A 26980-nucleotide genomic window follows, 5' to 3' on the forward strand; every position below is an offset into this window, starting at 1 on the left:
AGCAAGGAGGAAAACCCAGTTTGGACCACAGGTAAGATTTTTATATGGTCGGTGAAAGGAAAACAAGACACTGGATTCAGTTCAAACAAACTTCAGTGGGTTTATTATGGGGAAAAAGAAAATCCAAAATGGCTTTTCACCGTAACTTATCACACAGTTCCCTTTAGATAATTCCAGTGTCTGTTAACTGAGATACAGTTCATGGACTGGACAGTCCTTGCCACCACTTTAAAAGCAAAAATCCAAAAATGACTTTTCGATCTCTCAGAATTCTAGATTGCCCCTCTTAGGGGCTGCTGGCTACTCCAAGCCACAGTCCTGGCCAGCACTGCTCAGGCACTTCAAGTGCCCGCACTTCTCCAAACAATAGCATAAAGAGAAGGTTAAAAAAACACTTCTTTCTGCTTTTATTATTAGCACTTTTTTCCCTTCTAGGACTTTCACAGCCCTGCTCTGCAGGCTGTGTGGAAGCAAGCCTCCCTTTGCTCTCAGCTGTTCAGGCCCTCCCAAATGTTCTAAAGTCCTTTAGCTTTTGTTACCTAGGGACCTTGCTAATAAGGCTACAAGCCTGGTTCAAGCTTACAGGCACTGCTACCATTCTACTTCTGTGGCATTAATTAAGTAAAGGCTTCTCTGTGTAAACTTTACTTTAGTGGAGGAATGTCACAACTTATAACTTTTAAATAATATCTCCATACATTCCTCTGGCACACTTAAATCTGGTTCAGCCTCATTACACCTACTCCACCCTGTATCACTTGGGATATAGTCACAGTCTTCTGTTTTCATAAATTCCCCTGCTTCACTCTCCACCTCCCATCTCCCTCTCTGGGTGTTTGGGATAGTTTCCTGGCAGGTTTCTCCTCCGTTTGAGAAAACTTCTAGCCCTTCCCCCAAGGTTTAACTAGGTCCTCAAAGTACCTAGCTGGCTGCTGGATTCCTCTCCTTCGCTGGCCTGGGAAAACTCCACGTTCTTGGTGGCTTGAAAAAGTGGTTGGGCTGCTCTCAGTGTGCCATGCTTTGCTCCTCTTGTTAGAGTTAGCTGGGGTTAATTTATTCTCCTGCAGGACTCCTGCTTGAGGCTTACCTGACTGCAGAGACTCGTGGCAAACTCCACCCCCTTCTTTGTTTTTCCTTAGAGCAGGGAAAGGAATAATAGAGGCTAGATTGTGTTTTAGGTGCCCTCCCTGCCTGAATTCCTGGCTGCTGAACCACCTGCCTTTTCTCTCTGGCAGGGTTAAAGCCTGGCTTTTGGCTTGGTGTAAAGGCTTTATTTTGGGGAGAGCTGGCTTTACAGCTGGGTTTTTGGATGTGACAGGGGCTTCCCTGTCACAATGGTTTGCTCCTTACAAAACCCTAGGACTCAAATATACGGTAAGCCTAATGCTTCCATGACCCAGTGGTAATAATAATTTTAAAAAAAGACACCAGCTCAAGAGAGAGAGCTCCACCTTTCACTCTAGCTGCAATGAACAAACAGAAGCAAGTTTCAAAAGGTTTCAAATCTGGCTAACAATAAACCTTTACAAAATAAAATAAAATAAATGAATCCTCATTGCATATTCCATATTTTCTAGAATTCTTTTCTCTGGCAATCCTATTGTACCTCTGAACTTGAAAGAGAGACTACCTAATTCAACAGTATAGAACAGGGATCTCAAAGTCCCTCCATGAGGGCCGCAATCCAGTCGGGTTTTCAGGCTTTCCCCAATGAATATGCATTGAAAGCAGTACATGCATATAGATCTCATGCATATTCACTGGGGAAAGCCTGAAAACCCGACTGGATTGTGGCCCTCAAGGAGGGACTTTGAGATCCAAGATATAGAACAATGCAAAAAGGCCAAATGTCAATACACCACAAACACTAATAGGAGGAAGAAAAGGGAGTGAAAATAAGCCAATACATTTCAAGCTAAAAACCCTCTTTTCCTCTGCATTCACACTGTTGTTTTCTACACTAACAGCAAAATGTCCACCTTATGCCGCTTTATGCAGAATCAGTTCTGTATTTCTGATGGCACCTAATTACTGAATTTTACTTACTATTGTTCTTTGAAAGCAAAATCTTACAAAAAAATAAAAGTTTAAAAGTACAAAGAAAATCACCCCAAGTTAGTTTTCCTTTCCAAAAGACTAATCAGAAAACTGCTCAGAAGATAAAATCATCATTCTACAAAAATCTTATGTATTGATTATAACTTTGTTTTTTGTATTTTTATGCTTCTATAGCTATTTTCATACATCTGAATCAGGCTCAGATGAAACATGACCATGACCCCATTTCTACTAAACAGCGTTAGCGAGTGCCACACGCCAACCACAACAAAGCCCATAGGGATTTAAAGGGCTTTGAAACAGTTACAGCACTATCCAGATATTTAGCGCTGGGCTGTACCTGGAAGCTTTGACGGACTTCTTGGAGACTTTCTTGACCACAAGATCAAGTCTGACAGGAGGTTTGTACTAACACACTCAGCTGCTTCACACAGGACACTGCCATGGTGTAGTTGGGCCTATGTTGGGTTTTAATTCATAAGAAACAAAATCAAATATTTATTCTGAGGAAGGTTGCATGGAGTAGATTTATTCAGGGTAGAAGGCTTAGAAAGTGAACAAAAGACAGATGTGAAGGGGTAACAAGAACAGAGATGAACTATGTAATGAAAAGTACAAAGTCAGTGCTGCCACTTATATGGCCAACTATCTTTTTTGAGGCCATCTGGGATATTTTTTTGAATACGGCAACATGTAACAGATTGCCGCTGAATATTATTTTTATATATATAAGATGTTCAAACAAACCTGTTTTACTGACATTCTAATTCTTTTTCTAGCCCAAAACCAGAAGGGGCTGAATTGGACCCAAAAGGATGAAACTCAATTTCGTCATAGTCTTTCATCCTTCAGATAGATTCTCTGGTTAAAATAAAATGAGACCAAAATAATCCATTTCATCTGTTTAGCATGGCTTACGCTGGACATTGTCTCTCTTCATTTGTCTCTCAGTCACCGATGGAAGTCAGTGTTTATCCAGACTTGATTAAAGTCTCTGCTCGCATGCTTTCACTTAAAAGCAACACAACCAGCTCAAATTAACACAGAATTTGGCAGCTCAGTTTGTTTGCAGTTTACTACACTTTCCTTATGTCTTCCTTCTCCTAGTTAAACTTTATTGGCTTCTCATCAGCTATCACATCCGCTTTAAAATTCTCATTTGGATCTATGCCCATCATTAATCTGCTATCGCTGATTGTAGCTGACTCTTTCCCATATTCAGAGTCCCTGTTTTTTTTCTCTGCCTTGCTATCCAAAGAGACAATAGAAAAAGGGGCAAAGAACAAACTGGAGATGTGGGAAAGTTAATGTCCATTTCTTCTACGTTTCCACGCTTCATAGTCCTTGGGAAGAAGAATGGAAGAGGATTTGGATTTAGTTCATACCCAGATTATAGAAAACCTCACAATCTGAAGATACAATTTGAAAATGTTATAGAGGCAGACCTCCTCAAAAGCTACTCATTTTGACTCTCCAACCTTTAAGAGAAACCTTCAAGCAAAAACTGTACAGCTTGATAATGGGTTTGTCTAGATATGACCATATTTTGCCTCATCTCCAAAAACTTCATTGGCTTCCCGGTTGCCTTCAGAATACAATACAAAGTTTAAATGATCTGTCACCAATTTTTGTATGGAAATATTCCAGAATTGATTAAAAATAACATATCTAGTTATATTCCAAACCGATCTTTGCGTTCTGAGAATCCAAGGTTGGTCGATACTAGCAAAAACGCTCGAGTTATGATTTGGAATTCTCTGGTAGGACAGATACAGAACTGTTGTGAGAAGAGTATATTTAGAAAATTACTCAAAACACAGTTATTTGTTGACGCTTTCTTTTAGTCATATTCTTCTATTTGATAAATTTGATGGGCTGTTTGTGATCTGCAGTTACAATATTAATCTGGATCCATGACACAATATTAATGTTTACTTGTTTTAAGATTTGTGCTTTACGTAAAGTTACGTTAGCATCTTTTAAATATGAATTTTAAGACCTTTTGTATGTCTTTTAACATTTTAAGATTATGTATGTACACTTCGTTAACCATTTAGTTGTAAACGGTACAAAAATTGTTAACATAAATAAATAAATAAAGCTACTTTTCAAACTGTACATATTAGTCTGTTCCTGCCAACATTATCAACAGGGTCCCAAAACTTTGTCTGCCTCTTTTACAAAGCCGCGTGGCAACAGCCCCGAAGCCCTTTAAACCTCTATGGGCTTCGGGGCCGTTAGTGCTGGGCAGCTCTAGCGCGGCTTTGTAAAAGAGGCCCTGTATTTTTCCATAAGTGAACTATTTATAGCAAACTGCAACTTAGATCATATAAAGCTGTGGAAATGCTGGAGATCCAGACTGTCAGTGGCCTTTCCTCTGTCTGCATCCCACTTTGATACTGCTGCTCCCAAAAGACCCAGACCTGCACTCAAGATTGATACAATATCCTGTCTGCTAATGGATTATTTCCCAATGATTTGGGGCAACAATTAGTATGTTATAAAATTATTTACTAAATGTTATATACTACTGAGGAAAAAAAAAATACTAGGGCTTAATTCCCACAGATGGGACCGCTAATAACCTGAAAATCTTAACACACACTAATTTGATCTTCTATTATTTTCTCTCTCCTCATTATTTTCCAGCAGGGCTAAAGACAGACTGTGAACAAACAGACAGGATACATAAAATGTTTCTGCACTGCTAATCTCCACCTTTCAATGCACACCTATCAATAACTCTAGCATTTTCCCTGTCTGCACTATAGATTTGAAATCTAATCAGAAAATAATGGGTATACATTGAAGGAACTAAGGCCAGTACTGGGCAGGCTTGCAGTCTTGTGTCCCATAAATGGACATTCATTTGAGGACAGGCTGGGGAGGGCTTTGATGGTTGGGATGGTTAAGATGGACAGGAGTGAGCTTTGAAGGAGACTCCAGTAGATAGAACCTAAGCACACTACCTCTGGGCTCTGGGTTTGTGGCCCAGAAATATCTAAGAAAAAGGACCATTTAAATTAAATGATTACTTTATGGAGCATGTATGGTTGGGCAGACTGGATGGACCATTCAGGTCTTTATCATAGTAACAAAGGAACATAGTAGATAACAACAAAGATCTGAATGGTCCATCCAGTCTGCCCAGGCACAGATACCAACCAGCAATCGGACGAGTGAACATACAGTAAGTAACCCTTACAGAGTGTTCCTCATGTCTTCCAGACTTTAACACCATGGCAGCAGGTACCACACACAGGTACCACATTGTACATGCTGGCACGTGGCGTGCGTGTTGTCAGGGTGGCGGCTGGCTTGGCTCGGGAGCTGAGAGGTCATGCGCATGCTTGCACAGGATGGCGGCCAGCTTGAATCGGAAACCAGGAGGCGCTGACGAACGGCAGAGGCATCACCCGAAGAGGGAGGGCAGCCGCACAGGGACCCCAAGGGAAGGAAGCCACCCCGCTGAAGGGGCTGCGGCACCCACAGGAAGGTACCCACGCCTGGGCCACCATAGCCGAGAGCTCTTTTAGCGAGTCAATGCTCGGTTTGCAAGCCACAAATTTAGCAAATGTTTTGCTCGTCTTGCAAAACACGCGCAAACCGCGTTACTCACAAACCAAGGTTTGATTGTATCTTGAAACATGCAGTCTTTCTTTTGGGGAAAGCTCATAAACTTATTGCTGTAGTATTCAATTTACAACTGTGGCTCTTTGGATCAAAATGTAATGTCCATCATAAAATGAGGTTCACACCCAGAAGAAAAGCTTATCTTTGCTGAAGCCAAAGTGCTGTGTGAGAGCTCAATCTTAACATTCCTATAGTGCAGTGTTTCCCAACTTATTCAAGCTAAGTACCTCCTAGATTGAAAAATTTTCAACGGAGTACCCCCCGAGCTCCAAACAGCAGAGATTTTGAAATGGACAATTTATTGTTAAACAGTAACTAACTAGGCAACATACATAACAAATGCAGATCACTGAAACAGGCATACAGACCAAGGCATACTTGGCAAGATCTGTTATATTTCAGTCTCATATAAACTGGCCCTTGGCAAGTGTGTGCCATTCTTACAAACCGAGTGAAACTGAACAATGACATTTAGATGGGGCCTATTTATAAGAACAAGAGTAAAAGAAGATCTCCACAAAAGTTACCATTAGTGAAAAGCACAGTTTAATTTTTTCTCTGGGAAAATGAAACAGGAAATCTGATTGGTCACCCTGGGCAAGCTCTCACACACAAATATCACTTGCCCTCAGCCATTTTATCCTTCTCTCTCACACACATTCACACATCCCACCTGCCCTCAGCCACTCTGCATCTATCCTCTGTGTCATCGTCCCTTTGTCTCCCTATGATCAGTATTGCTCTTCTGTGTTCTCATACCCTTTCCACCCAGCATTATCCCCCTCTGTGTCTCTGTCCCTGTCTTCCCACCATGCCTAGCATCTCTTCTCTGTGCATCATCTCTCCATTCTTTTCTGCTCACACACTCCACCCTATGGCTTCCATGTCTCCCTCTCTATTCCTTCCTCTCCCCCTGTAGTCCGTATCTCTACCTCCCTGAGTCTTGTGTTCCCCCTTCCCCCGATCCAATCTCTCTCTCTCCCTTCAGTCTTGCAGCACCTCTCCTTCTCTCTTCTCTTCGCCCAGTCCAGCAACACCTCTCCCTCTCACCTCCCCCACCATCACCCAGGTCCAAGTAGCACCTCTCCTTCTCCCTTCTCTGCCCCAATCCAGCAGCACCTCTCACTCTCTCCTTCCCCCATCACCTAGGTCCAGCAGCACCTCTCCCTTTCCTCTTCCCTCCACCACCCAGGTATGTAGGATTAGCTCAGAGATTCTCTCAGGCAGACTCGGGGCCTTTGCTGGCTGGACTGCCTCCAATGATACAACTTCTTCTTTCCTTGGAGGTGGGTCTGACCTAGCAAAGGATCTGAGGCTGCCTGAGGGAATCCCTGAGCTAACACTACAGCAGCTGTGCCGGCAGAGCTTATGCTGCTAGTCTGGTGGGTAGGGGAGGCAAAATGATGAGCAGCAATGGCAGGAGGGCAGGTGTCAAACCCTCTGGAGTACACATACTGCATATTGGGGACTTCTGCAATAGTGCCCTGCTATGCAAGAACACTGTACAAACTCGTATCTGCTGTAAATTGTATTTCAAGGAATGTGAGCTTTTCTAAACATTCTTTTACCAACCTGAAAATGGGACTCATTTTCAAAGCACTTGGATATAAAAAATTCCATAGGTAAGTGCTTTGAAAATGAGCCCCAATATGTTTTGTTTCCAAAGGTTTTTTATAAAACACACAGAAAACCTTTGGAAACAAAATATATAATCAAGTCAGCAAAGGAAAGTTTAGAATGTGATAATGCCCCTGTATCGCTCCATGGTGCGACTTCATCTGGAGTATTGCGCTCAATTCTGGTCTCATCTCAAGAAAAATATAGTGGCACTAGAAAAGGTTCAAAGAAGAGCGACTAAGATGGTAAAGGGGATGGTACTCCTCTCGTATGAAGGAAAGACTAAACCGGTTAGGGCTCTTCAGCTTGGAAAAGAGACGGCTGAGGGGAGATATGATTGAAGTCTACAAAATCCTGAGTGGAGTAGAACGGGTACAAGTGGATCGATTTTTCACTCCATCAAAAATTACAAAGACTAGAGGACATTCGATGAAGTTACAAGGAAATACTTTTAAAACCAACAGGAGGACATTTTTTTCACTCAGAGAATAGTTAAGCTCTGGAACGCATTTCCAAAGGAAGCTGGTTTTAAGCTGGTTTTAAGAAAGGTTTGGACAAGTTCCTGGAGGAAAAGTCCATAGTCTACTATTGAGAAAGACATGGGGGAAGCCACTGCTTGCCCTGTATTGGTAGCATAGAATATTGCTACTCCTTGGGTTTTGGCCAAGTACTAGTGACCTGGATTGGCCACCATGAGAATGGCTTATGAAATGCGATTTGTAGATACAGTATTCCAGCTTAGCAGTACAGTATAAATTTTAAAAAAAGGCCTTATTTCACAGCCACTTGCAGTTACTTCAAAATGGCAAACCAGAACAGCTCTTGCTTCCAACATGATACCACCATGACTGGATTTTGTAAATGTCCTAAAAACCCACCTCACCTTACATTTCAATAAATATCACATAAATATGGACATACTGTATATACAGTAGGATACAGCAGATACATGCTGAGCAACAGAAATAGGGAAAGCATTTTAGATCATTTAATTGTGTGATTCTTATGGCCACTTCATGCATATTTGCTGTTGCCATGGAGACGGTTTAGTGAATGCTTCTCTATTGTTCCCCAGTAACTCAATTATAGTTTTGCAGCTATACACAGCAGTCTAAACCAAGGCACTTTGCAACAAATTATATTTCCCTCTCAAGAGAAAATCCTCAAACCTTTGCAGTAAAATCTAACGGGCCATTGTTGACTGGGCCAATCAGAGCCTTGGGCCCCTCCCTGGGGCATTCCAGGATGCACTAGGGAGAGGAAGGCCCGCCATTTTGAAGAGACATGCCTGCCGGCCGGAGGGAGTAATCATCCTTCAGACTGGCCTTGGACTGAGAAGTATTGGGGGGGGGGCATCACCAGTGGCAGGAAGGAGTATGCATCCCTCCTGCCAAGGGGGTTGTTGGGGGGTAGAAATCACCGGTGGCAGGAGGGAGTGGGTATCCCTCTTGCTGGAGGGACGGGGCAAAATTTTCTGGCAGGTCTGAACTGTCAAAAGCCTTACTTTTCTGTCAATGCCTGAGCCAATAATTGCTCAGGCACTGACCAGAAAGTAAGGCTATGACAGTTTACACCTGTCAGAAAATTTTGCCCACCTGGTGATAATAGAGAATTGCCTGGAGTGCGCGCATAAATATTAATGACCTCATTGTAATAAATTGCATGGCAGTGTCGGAGTCTGATAGGAAGCTTAGAAAAGACCACGGTGAGCCCTTTTGAAAATTGGCTGGTAGAATACTTCCATGGTGGGTTTTGAGAATCTTCCCCTCAGTCCTTTTCCAGGCTACAGGTCTCCTATCAGTCTTAAGGCCTCATTTATATAAAATGAGTTGATGTATAAACATGTGCTAGTAGGATTAAATCCACGTTAAATAATGTAAGTCCCATTATTCTCAGTTTACAAACTATGCACTTAATTCAAATTAATGCGCATTAACATGTTAATGTACTAGTAAATAAATAAATAAATAAAAGCCCCTTAAAAGGCTAAGCGGTCCTTTTACAAAGGTGCAGTAGAATGTAGCCTTAGTGCCCCCTTAAGCAGGTCTTTCCCATAGACTAAGGCCATTTGTGCCACAGCTAGAAATGTCCAATTTTCCAATTTCCAAATTAATGGCCATATGCTAACATTAGAAAATCACAATGCTACACCAGGAGGCTGAATGGAAAAAAATTCTAATTCAACAAAAAAAACATTTAAATATACTCAAATTGCAACACAGAACTTCACCATGGGACACGTATCTATAATAAAGTGGAGAAAAGACCTTAGTGTTGCCAAAACAGACAAGCAATCAATAGGCTTGTATACCAGCCAATTCTCTTAAGATGCACACAGAGTGACCAGACACATTATAGGTCTAAAAAACTCCACTAAGTTCTTCAATGTAAAGTGCATCTAAATTCTTCAATATAACGTACATAAGATAAAATTTATCTCAATTTCAAGTAACACAGTAATCCAGAGATTTGTCTCACAAGCACTGAACAGTTGCTGTCTCGATGGGAAGATATGCAAGAACGGGCAATACAACTGAATCTTCATAGCAACCAAAGGCTGCTAATCCTAATGGTGTCTTCACGGCATCATTAAGCCTATAATCCATAGCCATTTAGTACTCTAAACTGGATTCCTGAAAAGGGCCCCTGTTTTGCCTCTGCTGCTTCAGAGGAACCACTAGGAACAACCCACCCCTAAAACAAACAATAAAACTGAAAAAAAAAAAGAATTGAAAACCAAAAATACGAAGTCAAAACACCTCTTATTGATGCAGTCTGCCTCTACTGCTATTTGAGATGGCCCCATGGCATACTATGCAGTTTCTTGTAGGGTAGAGACAAACTCGTGTGGTGTGTCACGTAGAAAATGTCATACCTTGTTAAAAAACATTAAAAAATATTCAAAAAGACCAACCCCCTTTTTGTGAATTGAGGTAGAATTTTCCTTTCTTGGTTATGATAATTTCAATGAAAATAGGAGTTTAAATAGTTAAATGCCTCTATAAAATTAAGGGTGTTATCCCTTATTGATTACTAAATTTTATGTTATTATGTAATATAATTCTTTCTCCTCAATGATGTGATCTTGATGGGATTTCTGATTTTCTATGACTGATTTAAGTTGTATTAAGAAATAATATTTCTATATTTTTTGTGTAAATTCCCATATCCTGTATACTTGTTTGGATACATTAATTATTATTAGGATTTTATATACCGCCTATCAAGGTTATCTAAGCGGTTTTTACAATCAGGTACTCAAGCATTTTTCCCTCTCTGTCCCGATGGGCTCACAATCTATCTAACGTACCTGGGGCTATGGAGGATTAAGTGACTTGCCCAGGGTCACAAGGAGTAGTGCGGGGTTTGAACCCACAACCCCAGGGTGCTGAGGCTGTAGATCCAACCACTGAAAAATCCACCTTTGCTCATATTGATACAGTAAACATTTGAAATTCCCGCCCCAAACAGGGGGCTACAATTGCTCCAAAACTCATCACCCAAGGTCAGTAAAAATGTGTCCAAACTGGATACAATGCTGCACCATTGGTGTTTTTAATTTAAGATGTGGAATGCAATATTTATGTTCAATTAACCAAGTTTTAAATACTCTGGAAGTTTGTCCAATATATACTTTATGGTTTGTTGTCTCACGGATTAAGAAAAGAGGTACAGTCTGTTAACAAATGGTGCAATGACCACACTTAAAATGACCCGCCTGCTGGCCCTTAAAACTTGTAGATTCTATCACAACAATAGCTCTTATAGGACACAAGATCTCTTGAATACTCTTACCTTGGTTTTAAGCAGTGATAACTTTAGTGTGCTGAAAACAAGGTTGTACCCCAAGACAATGACAATATTTCTTAAACACTTTTACAAAGATAGAGGCATGTAAATATCTAAGTGACATAAATACGTACAAGGTGAGTCTCTTTCAATTGAAAGGAAACACTAGAATAAGGGGGCATTGGATAAAGGTGAAAGGGGATAGATTCAGAAGTATGAGTAATCTTCTGGTATAGCGGTATACAAAAAATAAAATTATTATTATTATTAATCTCAGAAAATATTTTTTTAACAGAAAGGATGGTGAATGCTTGGAACAGCCTCCAAGTGAAGGTGGTAGAGATAAAAAGGTTTTCTGAATTCAAGAAAGCTTGGGACAAGGACGTTGGATCTCTAAGGGAGAAGATAGATAGTAGATGACAAGGTTAGGCAGACTAGATAGGCCATATGGTCTTTATCTGCCTTCATTTTTCTACGTTTTTGTGTTTCAAAGTATCTTGCATGTTGGAAATGTTGTACAAATAATGATGTCCACATCTTCTTCAGTTTTAGAATACTGTAGCAAATGATCTCTATGGTCTTGTTGAACAAAGGCAATGAAAATTTAAAAAATGGTGAAAAGTGAAGGCTGGTTTTAAAATGAATGGAATGAGTACACTGATGAAATAAAAAAGTGTTTTGGTTGGTTGGCTTAGAAACAATTGTAGTAAAATATTTACTATTAACTTTCTGCACTTCAACATCCCAAAAAGAAATAGAGGTGCTATTGTAAATCATATAAAATTTGATGATAGGCTTACAAGAATTAAAAAAAATCAATAAGCCAAACAAATATTCAGCTGAACCTTCCCTTAACATGAAAATGTTGTCAAGATAACAGCACCAAAGACTCTTAAAAAAAAAAATATCAAGAAGTCTATAGAAATTGTTCCTTAAAATTAGTCAAACAAATCTGCCAACAATGCGGCACTTCGGGGTGAGGATTGCAGCAGATTCAGAGGGGGCCATCACCATCGCAGCAGGGGAGATGAGCCATCTTTCCTGCCACGTTCGTTGCAGTGGGGGGTGGGCAGGTTGCCGGTGCCGCTGAGCTGATCGTGGCAGCCGCGATCAGCTCAGCGGCCCCTTTTTTGGCACTTATACCTGTTTTAATTTGTCTAAGTCAAAACATATAAGTGCCGACTAGGCAACCTGTTTAAACTTTTGGTATGATTAAGTGTAGGTAGGCCTACATCCCGCCCTTTTCTCTCCTCTAAAAACACCTCTTTTCGCTCTATGCGTTTAGAGTCAGGGGAGAGGCCTAAGCTGGTTTTAGAAAACCAGCTTTGATTATCGGTTCTTAGACAATGTGGCTTTTTGATCGTCCAAGTACCGATTTAGGACACTCTTTAGATGCTTTTTTGTTTTGATTATGAGCCCCACAGTGTCATGTACAAATGATTCTGTCTGAGGCATAAAAGGACAAAAAAACTGATCCAGATATTTATTTACTCTTTCGACAAAGGGCCACAAGAAGAAACGATAGGACACCCAGGAGAAGAGTGCAGATCTTTGTGAATTTTCTGGAGAGTATAGAAGGAGATAAGGAAAATACAGGATTTAAAAACTTGTACTCACTAGAAGTCAAAAAGCCAAGCTGACAACTTCTACACGTAACATCTTTGATCACCTCATGATGGTTTTCAGAAGGGTCTTGTGTCAGTGGCTGGTAGGTCAATCTATCTGACAACTGTCACAAAATTTCAACTACTTAGTGATCCTTATCTTGAATCACAACTGTACTGCTTTTATCAGCATGGCAAATTATTATGTGGTCCAAATTTGGCAGATGGAACATTGCTTCTCTTTCATTTTTGGACAAATTCCAAGTATAGAAGAAAGGGGACTCTTCAACACGCCCAACCTCTTGAAATACCAAGTTCTTGTAGGTAAGTAAGGTAGAATCCAGGAGTCCAGGAGTAAGCCAATCAGATTTGTCCCACATCAACGAACTGTCCTCTGTATGATCCGAAGAAGCAGGAAAAATAATTTTAGTTGCAATTTACTAAAAAAAACCCCAACAAAACCAACTGTTCCAAATTGACTCTTAACATGAAAGGGTCAGATCTAAGTTCGGGTACAAAGACAAGCCTTTGGAAAGGACACTCATTTCAGCTTTGGTCAACTGGAAATGCTTACCACTATATGTTATTCTGACATTGAGACCTGATGTTAGGGCAATTGTTGTAAAGCCAGGCCATGGGACTAGGAAGTGCCAGGACTCCATCCTTGAACACCAGACTAAAGGAGAAGATGTACTACTAGGATTTCTAGACCTCTGAGCAGCCTTCAACCTAGTCCAACACACACTGCTAAAATCACGATGCAGAGAAATAGGCCTGAAAGGCATGGATAGAATCATTCCTATCTAACAGACTAACAAGAGTAGAATGGCAGGAGGATACCAGCAATTGGAAAGAAACAGGCGTAGGGATACCACAGGGATTTGCCATGACACACATGCTGTTTAACATCTTCCTCCAACCAGTGGGATGATTCATCAGAAAACTGGATGGGAATGCTACACCTATGCAGATGACATCCAACTAATTATTCCACTGAAGAGACGGGATGCCAAGACTAAACAGGCGATAATGACAGGCCTAGAGAAAATCTTTGGATGGTTTCAAGCAAACAGATTAGTAGCTAACAAAGAAAAAACAGAAGTACTTGACATAAATAAATAGGGAGGATATAGCCCCAGAATCCAACTAACACTGAAATGCAATACCATAAAATCATCTGAGGATGGGGTGAAAAACCTAGGAATATGGCTGGACCCACACAGATACAACGCATCATAAAAAATGCTTATGGCAAACTTTACTGGGTTAGAGGACAAAAACCCTACCTCTCCCACCAAGCAATGTCCAGAGTAGTAATATCCCTAGTACTCACAATCTTCAACTACTGCAACGCAACCCTCCTGGGTCTACTGAAATACATGACAAGACAGATCCAAACAGTACAAAATGCGGCAGCAAGGTTTTTAATTTTGAAAATCAAGGCAGACAAATGTCACCCTGCTTCTAAAAGAACTACACTGGCTCCTGATCGAAAGCAGGATAAAATTCAAGATCTTATTGCTGACACCCAAAACTATCCACCTCTCAGAACCGCAATATCTAGCAGCCAGACTACATAACCATACACCACCTAATGCCTTGCGTGTGAGCCAAGAGTCCCTTCTACAAATACCCTCCTTCAAATACAAAAGTACCAGGGCAAGAATGTTCTCTGAAGGAACTATGACTAGAAAAGGATACCAGAAAATTCAAGAAAGGGATAAAGACTATCCTATTCTCAGACCACTTTGACTGAATGATACTATGAAGCTGACAGAGGGAGGAATCAACATCCCCTCCCCTCCCCCCAAGGAACACTATAGGACAGGGGTGTCCAATGTCGGTCCTCGAGGGCCGCAATCCAGTCGGGTTTTCAAGATTTCCCCAATGAATATGCATGAGATCTATTTGCATGCACTGCTTTCAATGCATATTCATTGGGGAAATCCTGAAAACCTGACTGGATTGCGGCCCTCGAGGACCGACATTGGACACCCCTGCTATAGGAGGACATGTTATGTATATACATAGTAGATATTTCCAGGATTGTTCAATATATATTGAATTTAATAAATGGAATCAATTACTTAGACTGAATGTAACTTATATGGCAAATATAGTCCCCGTTACTAAAACTATTCATGTTGTGTGTAAATATAGTATAAGTAGTTAAACTGGTTAACCTATTTAGGATGGTGTATATATTGTACTCCTAGTTAGAAGATTATAACACCTTACATTGTATGCTAGCATTATTTAGGATGTTTATAAATATAGTACACAAAGCTAAAATGATACACATAATTTAGAATGGTTAACTATAAACTTTAACAACATGTATTAATGGCTAGAACATAGCATACGTAGTCAATGGAAACATCTGATTCTGTTTTTGAAAACCATCTCAAATATGCATGAAAACTGCTCTGAACTGAATCTCCAGTTAGTAGTGGTATAGAAGTTCTCGTACAGTTGAAGGGTTTTTTTTTACACGATTTCTCGAAAACCAACTGATCTGAACACACTTTTACATTATACAAGCAATCATCCCATTCACTTACGTCAAAACATCCCGGCAGGACAATTCTTGAGGCTATGGAGGATTTGCTCAACAGTCGAGGAGTTAGAATCTCAGGCAACAACATTAAGAGAAAGATTTCTCGCTCATGGGTATCCTTCCTCCATGGTGAAAAATGTCTATAAACGTGCTTGTTGGGCAGAGAGAGTCTATCTTTTATTACCTCAATTGAAACAAACATCAGAATGCATCACATTGCCATATTCTCCAGGCATACAGGAAGTCCAACGATTCATCAGAAAATATTGGCATGTGCTGCAATTACACGAGATATTTCATGAGTTCCCCCAGTTCGAATTCACCAGAGGCAGAAACCTCAAAGAGTTACTGCCACCTTCGTATCTTCCAGTAAAACATACCATTTTGGATTTACCACATGGTCATTATCCATGTGGACAATGCAGTCTGTGTATGTGTTCTTTTACAGGTCAATCTCTTCAATTAAATGCCTGACTTATAAATCTGAAATATCACTCTAACAGTATGACAGCCCAAGTGATTCATGCCATTTGGTGCCCCTGTGGCTTAGTATAAGTGGGTGAAACTACCAGGACTCTGAAATCAAAACTCATTGAACATAAATCTCACTTACATCATCAAAACCATGATGCACCTTTGGTGCATCATTGTCTGTAGATACAACATATATTCACAGACTTGAGATTTGAAGCCTTAGAGGTTGTAAGGTCTTCACCTAGAAGTGGGGACTTAGGTGCCATCCTTTTGCAGAAAAAATGATGCTGGATTTTTAATTTAGATTTGCTTGACATCCTTGGACTGAACCGTGAATGGGATGTTTAACCCTCGTATAATTTTCATCTCGTTAGAGTTTGTCATTTTCGGAGCCAGGAATTGTTTTTTGCCACACAAAAAACAAAAAAAAGAGATGTGCAGCAGTTAAATATGAGTGTGTGCATTTGTACACAGATATATTTTTTGTGTTTAGTTACACATGTATACACGCGAGTTTTCAATATATTTTTTGTTTTGATATATAAGTGTCGAAAAAGGGGCCGCTGAGCTGATTGTGGCTGCTGCGGTCAGCTCAGCAGCCCCAGCAACCTGCCTACCCCTCCACCGCAAACATCGCGGCAGGAGAGATGCCTCATCTCCCCTACCGCGATGCCATCACTCCTCTACTCGAACTGCCGCGACCCGCAGGAATGGACATTTTACTTCTGACTTTGGGTGACTAGTGACTTAGGCCAAAAACGGACTTAGATGTTTCTTTTGATTATGCCCCTCCACGTTTTTCGCCCATTTTTTATTTTATTTTTTCTTCATGAAGTTGTCATCAGCATTAGTGCATTATGTTATTAGATATGATGTTTTGTTTCCTTTTTTGTTATGTATTGTTGAAACTATGGCCATTTTGTTTGTAAGTGTGTGTGACTCAGTATTGGGCAAGGAATAACACAACTGCAAGCTGTGTTTTTTGATTTATAGAGTTTGTTGCATATATCACATGTAAATGACCTTTTAACGCACATTAAGAGGCAAATAAATGTTATGGACATAATGCACCTTGACTATCCAACTAAATGCTTTTCTGTGGCGCACACTTCCAGTCTGATTACTGTGAGCTGTAAGAGCTAATACAAAGCACTACCATGTTATAAAATTTCTGCATTTTGTTTAGCATGAGCAATTAAACTCGGCAGCAATCAGCATCTTACTACATGGGTCCACATTTAACAATTATGCATTAATCTGCGTTGTAAGGGAGCCATTAAAAGTCAAAAGGCATTGAGCAATACCTGACAATTTCAAAACCTGTTAGAACATAATCCTCTTGGTTCTATGAAAATTATACTGGTTCTGATATTTTCAGGGATAAACTATAAACCTAAGGGCCAGAGTAGTGTCATAAAGAGGATTACGTTACTGTGAAATGTTCTGGCTTTTTCCTGAGGGGATGAAGTTCCTTGCTATTGCAATTTGGTTTCTAATAATAATGAAAAATAACCAGCAGGAGATGGAATGCTAGCTTTTAACACCCCCCCCCCCCACACACACCCCCAGCTTCCCCAGCAACTGACAATAAACCTACAGCAAAATAAATGATTTCCCACTTTGCCCCTGTAAGAAATAATAAAGATACTCCACACAGATCAGGAAAAGCTGGTATAAAGCTACTTGGAGTAAAGTACAATAGTGTGTGGTTCTGAACTCCTGAGAATCCTGTTACTGCTAATACTTCCCATCCCTGTGGACATATTAGTTCCACAGAGCCAGTTCCTAGAAAGCTGAAACGATTGCTTGTTTGACATCTGCTCACCTTGGGGAGAACATGCAAATTCAACTCTGAAGTCCGGGAGATCGTGGGCCAGCACATCAATGTGTTAGCAAGGAATGAAAAAGCAATTTCGGATTTATAAAGCACACGTCTCCCAGGGGCCTTGTTCATCAATATCTGGCTTGAAAATGTACACCTGGACCTGCGCGCGAGTGTTTGCGGATACAGCAGGGGTGAGCTTTCCACATGTTCACTGTAAACATCTTAGAATAGAGGTTCCCAAACTTGTCAGTCAGGTTTTTCTGGATATCACACTGAATATGCTTCTACTGCATGCAAATTTCTCTCATGTATAATCAGTATAGATATCCAGCAAACCTGACCAGCTGGGGTTTCCCCAGGACAGGTTTGGGAATCACTATCTTAGAATATTGACATCAAGGAGGGAGTTTGGTCATAACTGCTTGATATCACATAGGGGCAAGAGATCAAGGGCTAAGGTTCTGAATCCACATAAATGTTTAAACAACTACCGTATATACTTGATTATAAACCGCCCCGAATATAAATCGAGGCAACCTTTTTCCCCTCAAAAGAGAAGGAAAAAAGGTTGATTCGAATATAAAATGGGGGGGGGGGGGGGGGAGGTTAATATTCAAGTGCAGTGCCTTGCCAGGCTCTGCACCCTGTTCCCCTGCCCTAGCTGCTCTGCCAGGCTCTGCATCCAGCCCCCTCACTCCCTCCCTCTCCTGCCCGTCTCTGCACCCAGCCCCACTCCCTCCCTGCCAGGTTCTGTACCCTGTCCCCTCCCCCCCCCCCCATCCTGATGACTTTCAGGCCTTCACTGAATCTGCCATAAGACCTGATGGTCCAGCGATGGCCGGGACAGGAGGGCCGATTTTAAGAATTTTTACCTTCCTTTGCTTCTGCCCGTGCAGAGTCGCTAGCTGATTGGCTGCCACAAATTCACAGCAGTCAATCAGCTAGCGTCTCTGCACGGGCAGGAGCAAAGGAAGATAAAAAATTCTTAGAATCGGCTGGGACAGGAGGTGGGAGGGATCCCTCCTCTCCCAGTCATTACTGGACCACCAGGTCTCACTGCAGGTCCGGCAGGGGTCTGCAACAGGTTCAGGAGTGTGTTTGTGGGGGGGGGGAGGGGGGCACGGGTCAGCACAGACTTGAATATAAACCGAGACCCCCATTTTGGGGCCTTTTTTGGCCCAAAAATCTTGGTTTATATTCGAGTATATAAGGTACTCAGTTTATGAATTTATAGGTTCCATGGACATGCCAATTTCCTGATTCTGGCTAGTGCATTGAGCTTATTTTCTGAACTAGCAAGGTGAAAATGGACCATATGGACGAGAAAGAAAGATTCAGTTCCAAATCCTGTGTTGCTAAGGTGACCATTTCATCAGGGTTCATGCAGAAAGCACAATTACAGCAGATGGGATAAAAACACATAATGCACCAGGATTAACAGCAAGCACACATCTAGCCTCTCTCTCTACCAAGTGCCTACCAACCACACATCTAAATGTGGGCATAAGAGGGTTCTCCAGTGGGAATTTTTTTTCACAATAATCTGTGTCATTAATAATGATCTAACATTAATTATGCAGAACAGATGTGAGTATATAAAACTTGTATTAAAAAAAAAGAATCCACATAAGCAAATTTTCCCATTAGATGAAAATTAAACAATACAGTGTCTAACTTTACCGGATGTAAGCACCTAACTTTAGGCACCTTAAATAACCAGGCTGGGAAATGAAGTTAGGTCCTCAGTGCAGATCTGCCAAGTTACCCAGTTCCAAAAGGAAGATTTAAGGTCAGTCCTGGATTTCTGATGAGTCGGCATGGTTAAAAGGTGAAGTGAAAGAGGCTATTAGAGCCAAAAAACACTTCCTTTAAAGAATAGAAAAAGGATCCAAATGAAGAAAATAAGGCCTAAATGCACTAAAGTCAGTGATCCTCAAACAATCGCCGCTAAACCTGTTTTGATTGGTTTAGCAACGATCGGATTTGCTGACCTGATGCAGAAAACGGCTCACCGCATGGTTTTCTGCAGGATCGCTCATTCTCTGTTTCGGCCATGCAAATAAGGTCATTAATACTGAAATGCCATGTTAACTAGCAGAGCGACTGATGTACTAACAAGGCTTCTCGATGCAAAAAAACCCCAACTGATCGCTGTTAGCGATCTGAAAAAAACGACTGGTCAAGACCAGTTGCTTACTGATACAAAAATATTTATAACATGCCAACCCTTTTTTTTTTTTTAATGGGCACAGATGCTATGTATGTGTTACATAAGCAGAATGTCTGCTCCAAAAAGAAAAAAGTCCCCCCATCCCACCGATGATCGCCCTCCCCAACATATTCCTGAAGAACTAGCACTGGGGACCGACTCCCCCTCCCCATGCCAGCAAAAATTGGCAAGAGGGATGCCCACTTCCTCTGGCCATGCCGACCTCCCCGTTCCGAGAAAAAATTGGCAGGAGGGATGTCTACTCCCTTCCGCCATACCAACCCCCCGTGAGAAAAAAATTGGCAGGAGGGATGCCCACTCCCTCTTTCCAACAGATGACACCCTCATGCCAGGCGCCACCCCCCCAAACCATACCCTACCCTCCCCCTTCCCAAAAAAAGGCAGAAGGGATGTCCACTCCTTCCTGCCACCAGATGCTTTTCTGAACCTCCCCCCCAATCCCCCCCTTTGTCTAAAGGGAGCAGAAGGGAGGTTTGGTCCCTCCAGCTCCGAGGTGGGCCTTCCCCTCCTTTGTGCATATGATTCACAGGGAGGGGCCTAAGGTCCTGATTGGCTCCTCCCAAGGCCTCAGAGCTGGAGGACCCCTCCCAGGGTCTCAGAGCTGGAGGGACTGAGACTCCCCCTACATTCTTCTGACAAAGGAAATGGTGGGAGGGTTTGGGGGAGCACCTGGGCATCCCTCCTGCCTATTTGGGGGGAGGTTAGGGAGGGTTCAAGGGAGTGGTGTTTGGCTTGGGGGGCATCCAGTGGCAGGAGTGGGCATCCCTCCTGCTGATTTTTTCTCACTTGGGGGTAGCATGGTGGGAGGGAGTGGGCATCCCTCTTGCCAATTTTTTCACGAATGGGGGGGAGGTCATTATAGAAGGAAGGAGTGGGCATCCCTCCTGCCAATATTTTCTCATGCAGGGAGAGGGCTCGGCCCAGTAGGAGGGAGTAGGCATCCCACTTGGCAATTTTATCTTGTGCCGGGGGGGGAATCATGGTAGGAGGAAGTGGGTAGCCCTCTTGCCAATTTTTTCTAATGCAGGGGGGGGGCCATCAAAGCAGGGAGTGAGCGCCCCTCCTACCAATTTTTCTCACATGGGAAGGGGGGGGGGGCGGCATGGCCAGAGGGAGTGAGCATCTCTCTTGCTTATTTTCACATGCATGGGGGGGGTCAGTTCCCAGTGCCTGTTCATCTGGGGAGGTCATCATTGGCTGAGAGGGATTTTTTTTATTAATGGGGCTTTGTGCATGTGTAACAAACAGACAGCATCTGCGCCCATTAAAAAAAAAAAAAAAAAAAAAAGGGTTTCCTGCCCTGAACAGCTGACAAGAGGCTTCCCCTATCAGCTGTGTGCACATGTGAGAGTCACTCTCACAGTGATCAGTTGAATGAGAGAGATGGGGATTACAACAAACCTTTGCGCAAATCATTTGCATGAAAATTTTTGTGCATCAATAGTTCTCTTAGAATTGGCCAAAAATTGGATCGGAGCAGACCCATCTGGTCTTACCAATCCTGCTTAGTGCATCTAGCCCTAAGAGACAAGCACTGGCAAGATAGATGCAAAGCACTGATAAAGAAAGCTAAGAAAGAATATGAAGAGAAACTTGCCAAAGAGGCAAAAACTCATAGTAACAATTTTTTTCAGGTACATCAGAAGCAAAAAACTTGTGAGGATGTCCGTGGGACCGTTGGATAATCAAAGAGCAAAAGGGCACTCAGGGAGGATAAAGCCATAGCGGAGAGACTGAGAGGCAGATTCTCAAAATGGAAATCTGCCGAGGCCTTTTCCAAGTTTTCTAGCAGTCTCTGCTACTGCCGTACAAATGTAAGGAAGTTCTTCTTCACCCAAAGAGTGGTAGAAATCTGGAACGCTCTTCCGGAGGCTGTTATAGGGGAAAACACCCTCCAGGGATTAAAGACAAAGTTAGACAAGTTCCTGCTGAACCAGAACGTATGCAGAGAAGGCTAGACTCAGGGCACTGGTCTTTGACTGAAGGGCCGCCGCGGGAGCACGATGGACCATTGGTCTGACCCAGCATCAGCAATTCTTATGTTCTTAATGTAGAACAATGAGGTTATTAATATTAAAATGATCACTCCAAGAAATTCTCTATAATCTCTGGAATGCCCTCATGAAGAAGGTGGTGGAGAGGAAAATGGTAACAGAATTCAAAAAGTGTGGGATAAACACAGAGGATCTCTAACTAGACCATGAATGGGCAAACTTTCATGGTCTGAATCTCGCAAAGGAGATGGTTTGAATAGGTTGGAGTGAGCTTCAGTGGCAACTACAGTAGTTAGAACCGGACGGTACCAGGTGGAGTTCTAAGATCTGTGGCCCAAAAGAAACAAAGAAAAAAGACAATTTAATCATGAAATTGTAAATCATGTAATTATAAGGCAGACTGGATGGACCGTTCAGGTCTTTATCTGCTGTCATTTATTATGTTACTATGTAGTATAATTTAAAGAAAATACTGAATTGTACTAAAATTCTGGATGATAATTAGCAAAAATATTGTTTAAATGCTATCAAATAAGCTTACAGAATTTGAAAATTTTGTGCACAGAATTTTGAATTTTTTTGAGCAGAATTCCGCCAAGAGTAATTGATTGATTTCTGTTCCTACTATACTGATTGCTTTTATTGCACTGATTGCTGTTATTGAGGTCCATGTTTCATTGATCACTGTTCTAATTCGCCTCAAACTTTACTTAGGAGAATTTGGTGGGCTATAAGACCACAAATAATATAATAAACATTTTCTTTATATGAATATAGAAAACAGAGGTGTTATATTAATCAGGACAAAACAAACAGATCATTCTTTCAGAATTGTCTAGTCTGCGTTTAGAGAGAAAAAACATCCAGAGTTACCAGCCCTCTATAATAAAAGCAAGCTAAGGGCCCTTTTTACAAAGCCTTGGTAGCAATTCTCCCACGGCAAATGCACTAAAGCCCATTTCTATGGGCTTCGATGCATTTGCCACAGGAGAATCGCTACCACAGCTTTGTAAAAGGGGTCCTGAAAGCACTTACAGAGCTGAGATCAAATTCTAATCCTGACCCTAAAACACCTGTGTAGCAATATTTATTTAGAAACTAATCCTGAAGACTTGACAGACAAAAAAAAAACACCTTTCTGAGCATGAAGAATCCCAAAATATATAAGAATTATCTCCACGTGGGACCAGACATTTGCAGGGAAACTTGAGGAAAAAAATATCCCCAAAATAACAAAAAGATCCCACTGTTCAAAGTATAAGGTGTAAAAAAGAGGAGGAAAAGGATTTCAGAAACCTGCTTGGAGACAGGGAATAAACCTTAGCCAAGTCTGACAAAGTTCCACGTTTCATTCATTGATCCTGAAAAACCTCCCCCTTCCTTTTTTATTCTATTTCTTTAATATTTATTATGATTCCTTTTAATATTAATTTTAATAAAGTCTTCTCCACTGAGTCTTCTCTTAACACTCTATTAGTTTGAATTACCATATCCCCCCATAGCCAAAGCCTCAGGCTTAAGCAATAGGAAAGCTTTAACTTTTGAGTTGGTCTAGACCAGGGGTGTCCAACCTTTTGGCTTCCCTGGGCCGCATTGGTTGAAAAAAATGTTTCTGGGGCCGCACAATCGTGCAAACGCTGTAGCAAGACAGAGGAGGGAGCCGGCAAGATGGCAAACACCTAGAGGCAGCAGAGGAAGACTGGGCCGCAGGTTGGACACCCCTGTTCTAGACCAAAGGTCTCAACTCAAACCCTTTACAGGGCCACATTTTGGATTTGTAGGGACTTGGAGGGTTGCAGGAAAAAAATAGTTAATGTCTTATTAAAGAAATGACAATTTTGCATGAGGTAAAACTCTTTATAGTTTATAAATCTTCCCCCCCCCCAAAAGGCCTGCATATTCCCCCTTCTTTGCAACATCCTCCAGCTTCCCCCCTGGCCTCCCGGTCTTAGTTTCAGCTAATTACCGCAGCCTGCAAAGAGGATCGCCGGTGCTGTAGCGTTTCTTGCAGGCTGCCAAAGGCCTCGAAAGCACGTTCTCTCTCCCGCAGTCCTGCCCCTCCTCTGATGTCAGGGGAACATGCTGCTGAGGACGCCGGCAGCCTGCAAAGATCGCTACAGCACCGGTAATCCTCTCTGCAGGCCGGAAGGATGCAGCAAAGAACGGGCAGCACTAGTAGAGACCGCGGGCCGCAAAATAGTACCTGGCGGGCCATGAGGTTGAGACCACTGGTCTAGACACATCAGGAAACATAAGAATAGTTTGACCATAAAAAGTACCTTCTACTTAAAGTAGGTTTTTAATATCATCATCTTCTTTTCTACATTGCTAAAAGAGACCAACCCCCCAAGCCAGTCAGATTTTCAAGAAATATGCATGAGGCAGATTTGCATATAATAGAAGAAAGTTCAAAACAGCCTATGCTGTTACATAAAGAGCCCTACATCACAATGCCAATAATTCTTAATGGTTTGTTAATTAATTCACGTGCCCATCTTCTCTTCATGCCCAAATTTGGCAACCTATAAAGAAGCCAGGGGATAGTACGCATTGGTTCAAAAGTGTGCGCACTACTATTGGCAAATGAAAAAGCACAAGTTTCTGTGGGATTTTCCTGCTTATATTCGGGTTTTAATAGCATGAAATGACATGGGATATGACACTGCAAAGCACAGTCCATCCCTAGCTGACCCTTGTATTTGCTCTTTATGTAGGTACTAGTCTTTAAGCCCGTTACATTAATGGGTGCTAGAATAGATGTGTGTGTCTGTCTTTCTTTCTTTCTCTCTCTACACTTGGTCGCTTTCTGTCTGTTTATCTTTCTTTCTTTCTGTCTCTCTCTTTCCTCGGCTGTCCACCACCACCCTTGCCTGTTCCCCCTGTCCAGCAGCAGCCCTTCTCCCTTCCTTTTACCTCCCCACTATCCAGCAGCACCCCTTCACTGCTCCCCCTGTCCAGCAGCAACCCTTCTCCCTTCGTTTTACCCCCTTGCCCAGCAGCACCTCTTCCCTGTTCCCACCCCCGTCCATCAATACCTGCTCTCAAACCGCGACTGCTTCCGTTGCGTGGTCCTCTTAGAGTGAGTGAGGGTGGGAGGGGGGAGTCGCCGGCATGTTCCACCTGCTCCCAAACCTTGGCGGCTTCCGTTGTGTGGTCCTCTTAGAGGGCGGGAGGGGGGAGTCGCCGGCGTGTTCTCCGCCTCCTTGCGTCTGTGTTCGCCATTTCAAACTCCACATGCGCAGTAGGAGCCAGAAAACCACCACAGGCTCGTTCTACTGGCACGGAGCTACGGATCACGGACGCAGGGATCACGAAGTTTGAAGTACGCATGCACGCTTAAGGTTTTATTATAGTGGATATTTTTGCTGGAAAAATACATGGTTACATGTGAAAATGCACCTATGTGTATCCTTTTAACAACTGGATCTGGACTGGCTTTACTATCACCCTCCCCCAACTTACACCCTTTCATGCTCTGTTGCCTCCCTTACCCTTGTTTATTTTCCTCCCATCCATTGGTTTGCCCCTCCCTTGATACTTGTTCAGTGTTGGAATTACTTATTGAGCCAACAGACATTTTCCAGGTGGGTGTAGAAACTAGGCCGCAGCTTTGCTTATTGAGCAGAAATAATATCAAATAGTTCACAAACAATTAACCACTGAATTACAACAACAACCACACATTGCATTTTGACCTGTCCCCTGGCCCTGCCTTGTCAGCTAGGACCTAAGGTTAGCATGGCCCTCCATGCCATTTTTGGGCCACCTGACCCTCATGATACCGCTCAGTGAGCTTTAAGAAAAAACAAAATTCTTCTATGCTACTCCTTGCAAGAAGAAAGAAATAGAGACGAGTATAAATTTGATGGAATCTTGTACTCAATTAATCCTACTATAAGAATTCTAGGGGTTATTTTAGATCAAAATTAGAGAATGACAGGGTGACAAAATTCATCACCGTTCCCGTCCCCGTGGATAACCACGGGAAATAATTCCATGTCATTTTCTAGTGTCTATTTCAACCTCGGTCCTTCTACACCAGCATTCTTCAAAGCAAAGCTTGCGGGTCAGTGGTTGTGCCCAATTATACTCCGATTCTTCCCTCTCTCCTTAAAGAATGACATGAAGATGGTTTCTCGTGGTTATCCGCGGGGACGGGAACGGTGATGAATTTTGTCACCGTGTCATTCTCTAATCAAAATCTCACTATGAATTCAAATACAGATGCTTTAGTAAGGAAAAGTTTCTATATGTTGTGGAATTTACGGACTATTAGACCATATTCTGATGTTTCTTCTAAGTATTTTGGATTGCTGTAATATAGTTTACTTAGCGGGTTATTAGAAAAACCATCATAGACTCCGCATCATACAAAACACGGCAGTCCGATTAATTTTCAATCTGGAAAAAAAATCAGATCATGTCGCACCTTATTACCAAAGACTACACAGGTTACTAGTCAAGGCCAAAGTCAGATTTTAAGTTTGGTTGTATAGGGTTTAGCACCCGATTGTCTTGTGGATCACTTTTTATTCATTAATTCAAAATGTCCAAGACATAGGGCTCCTTTTACTAAGGTGCGCCAGAGTTTTTAGCGCACACAGATTAGCACGCGCTAACCCCGTGCTACACGGCTAGAACGAACGCCAGCTCAATGCTGGCGTTAGCATCTAGCGCGTGCTACTTCGCGTGTTAATGCCCTAACGCAGCTTAGTAAAAGGAGCCCATAATTGTAAATTGTTTGCTTTTTCCACCGGTAAAGGGCCATTTATACAAGAGCTATTTTCAACGACTTCTATCTTTTCAGGCAGCTTCTTGTGATAAAGAGTTTGTAAATCTGTTAGTTAGCTCCGTCTCTTACCGGCAGTTCAGGAAATTATTGAAAACCTACTTATTTAAGAAATTTTTGTAATTTCTAGGTCATTTGTTTTTATTGTTACTGTTTTCAATTTTCTTTTGTAAAACCGCACAGAATTCATAAGGTACTGTGGTATATAAAGAAATTTTTATGCTATGCTATACTGCTCATTGCCCAATGAGCACATGACCTTGTAGCTTGGGAATACCGTAAGCTGCAACAATTACCCCATATGAACCCTTCTATTAATGCAGTCATTCCAGCTAGGGTGGGCGGGTGGGGACAATCTGCCTCCAATGGAAAGGGTAAAAGGCCTGTGCCCTGGAATCTGCCCCTTTAAA

General features: G+C 42.0%; 1 protein-coding gene across 11 annotated transcripts in view; it reads right to left on the bottom strand.

Moving 5' to 3' along the window:
• The window catches only part of FARS2 (phenylalanyl-tRNA synthetase 2, mitochondrial), a 732018-nt gene that overhangs the window by 16076 nt on the left and 688962 nt on the right, over nt 1–26980 (bottom strand). The gene's annotated exons all lie outside the window — the stretch shown is intronic.

This window comes from Geotrypetes seraphini, chromosome 2, assembly GCF_902459505.1.
Source record: "Geotrypetes seraphini chromosome 2, aGeoSer1.1, whole genome shotgun sequence".
NCBI lineage: Eukaryota > Metazoa > Chordata > Amphibia > Gymnophiona > Dermophiidae > Geotrypetes > Geotrypetes seraphini.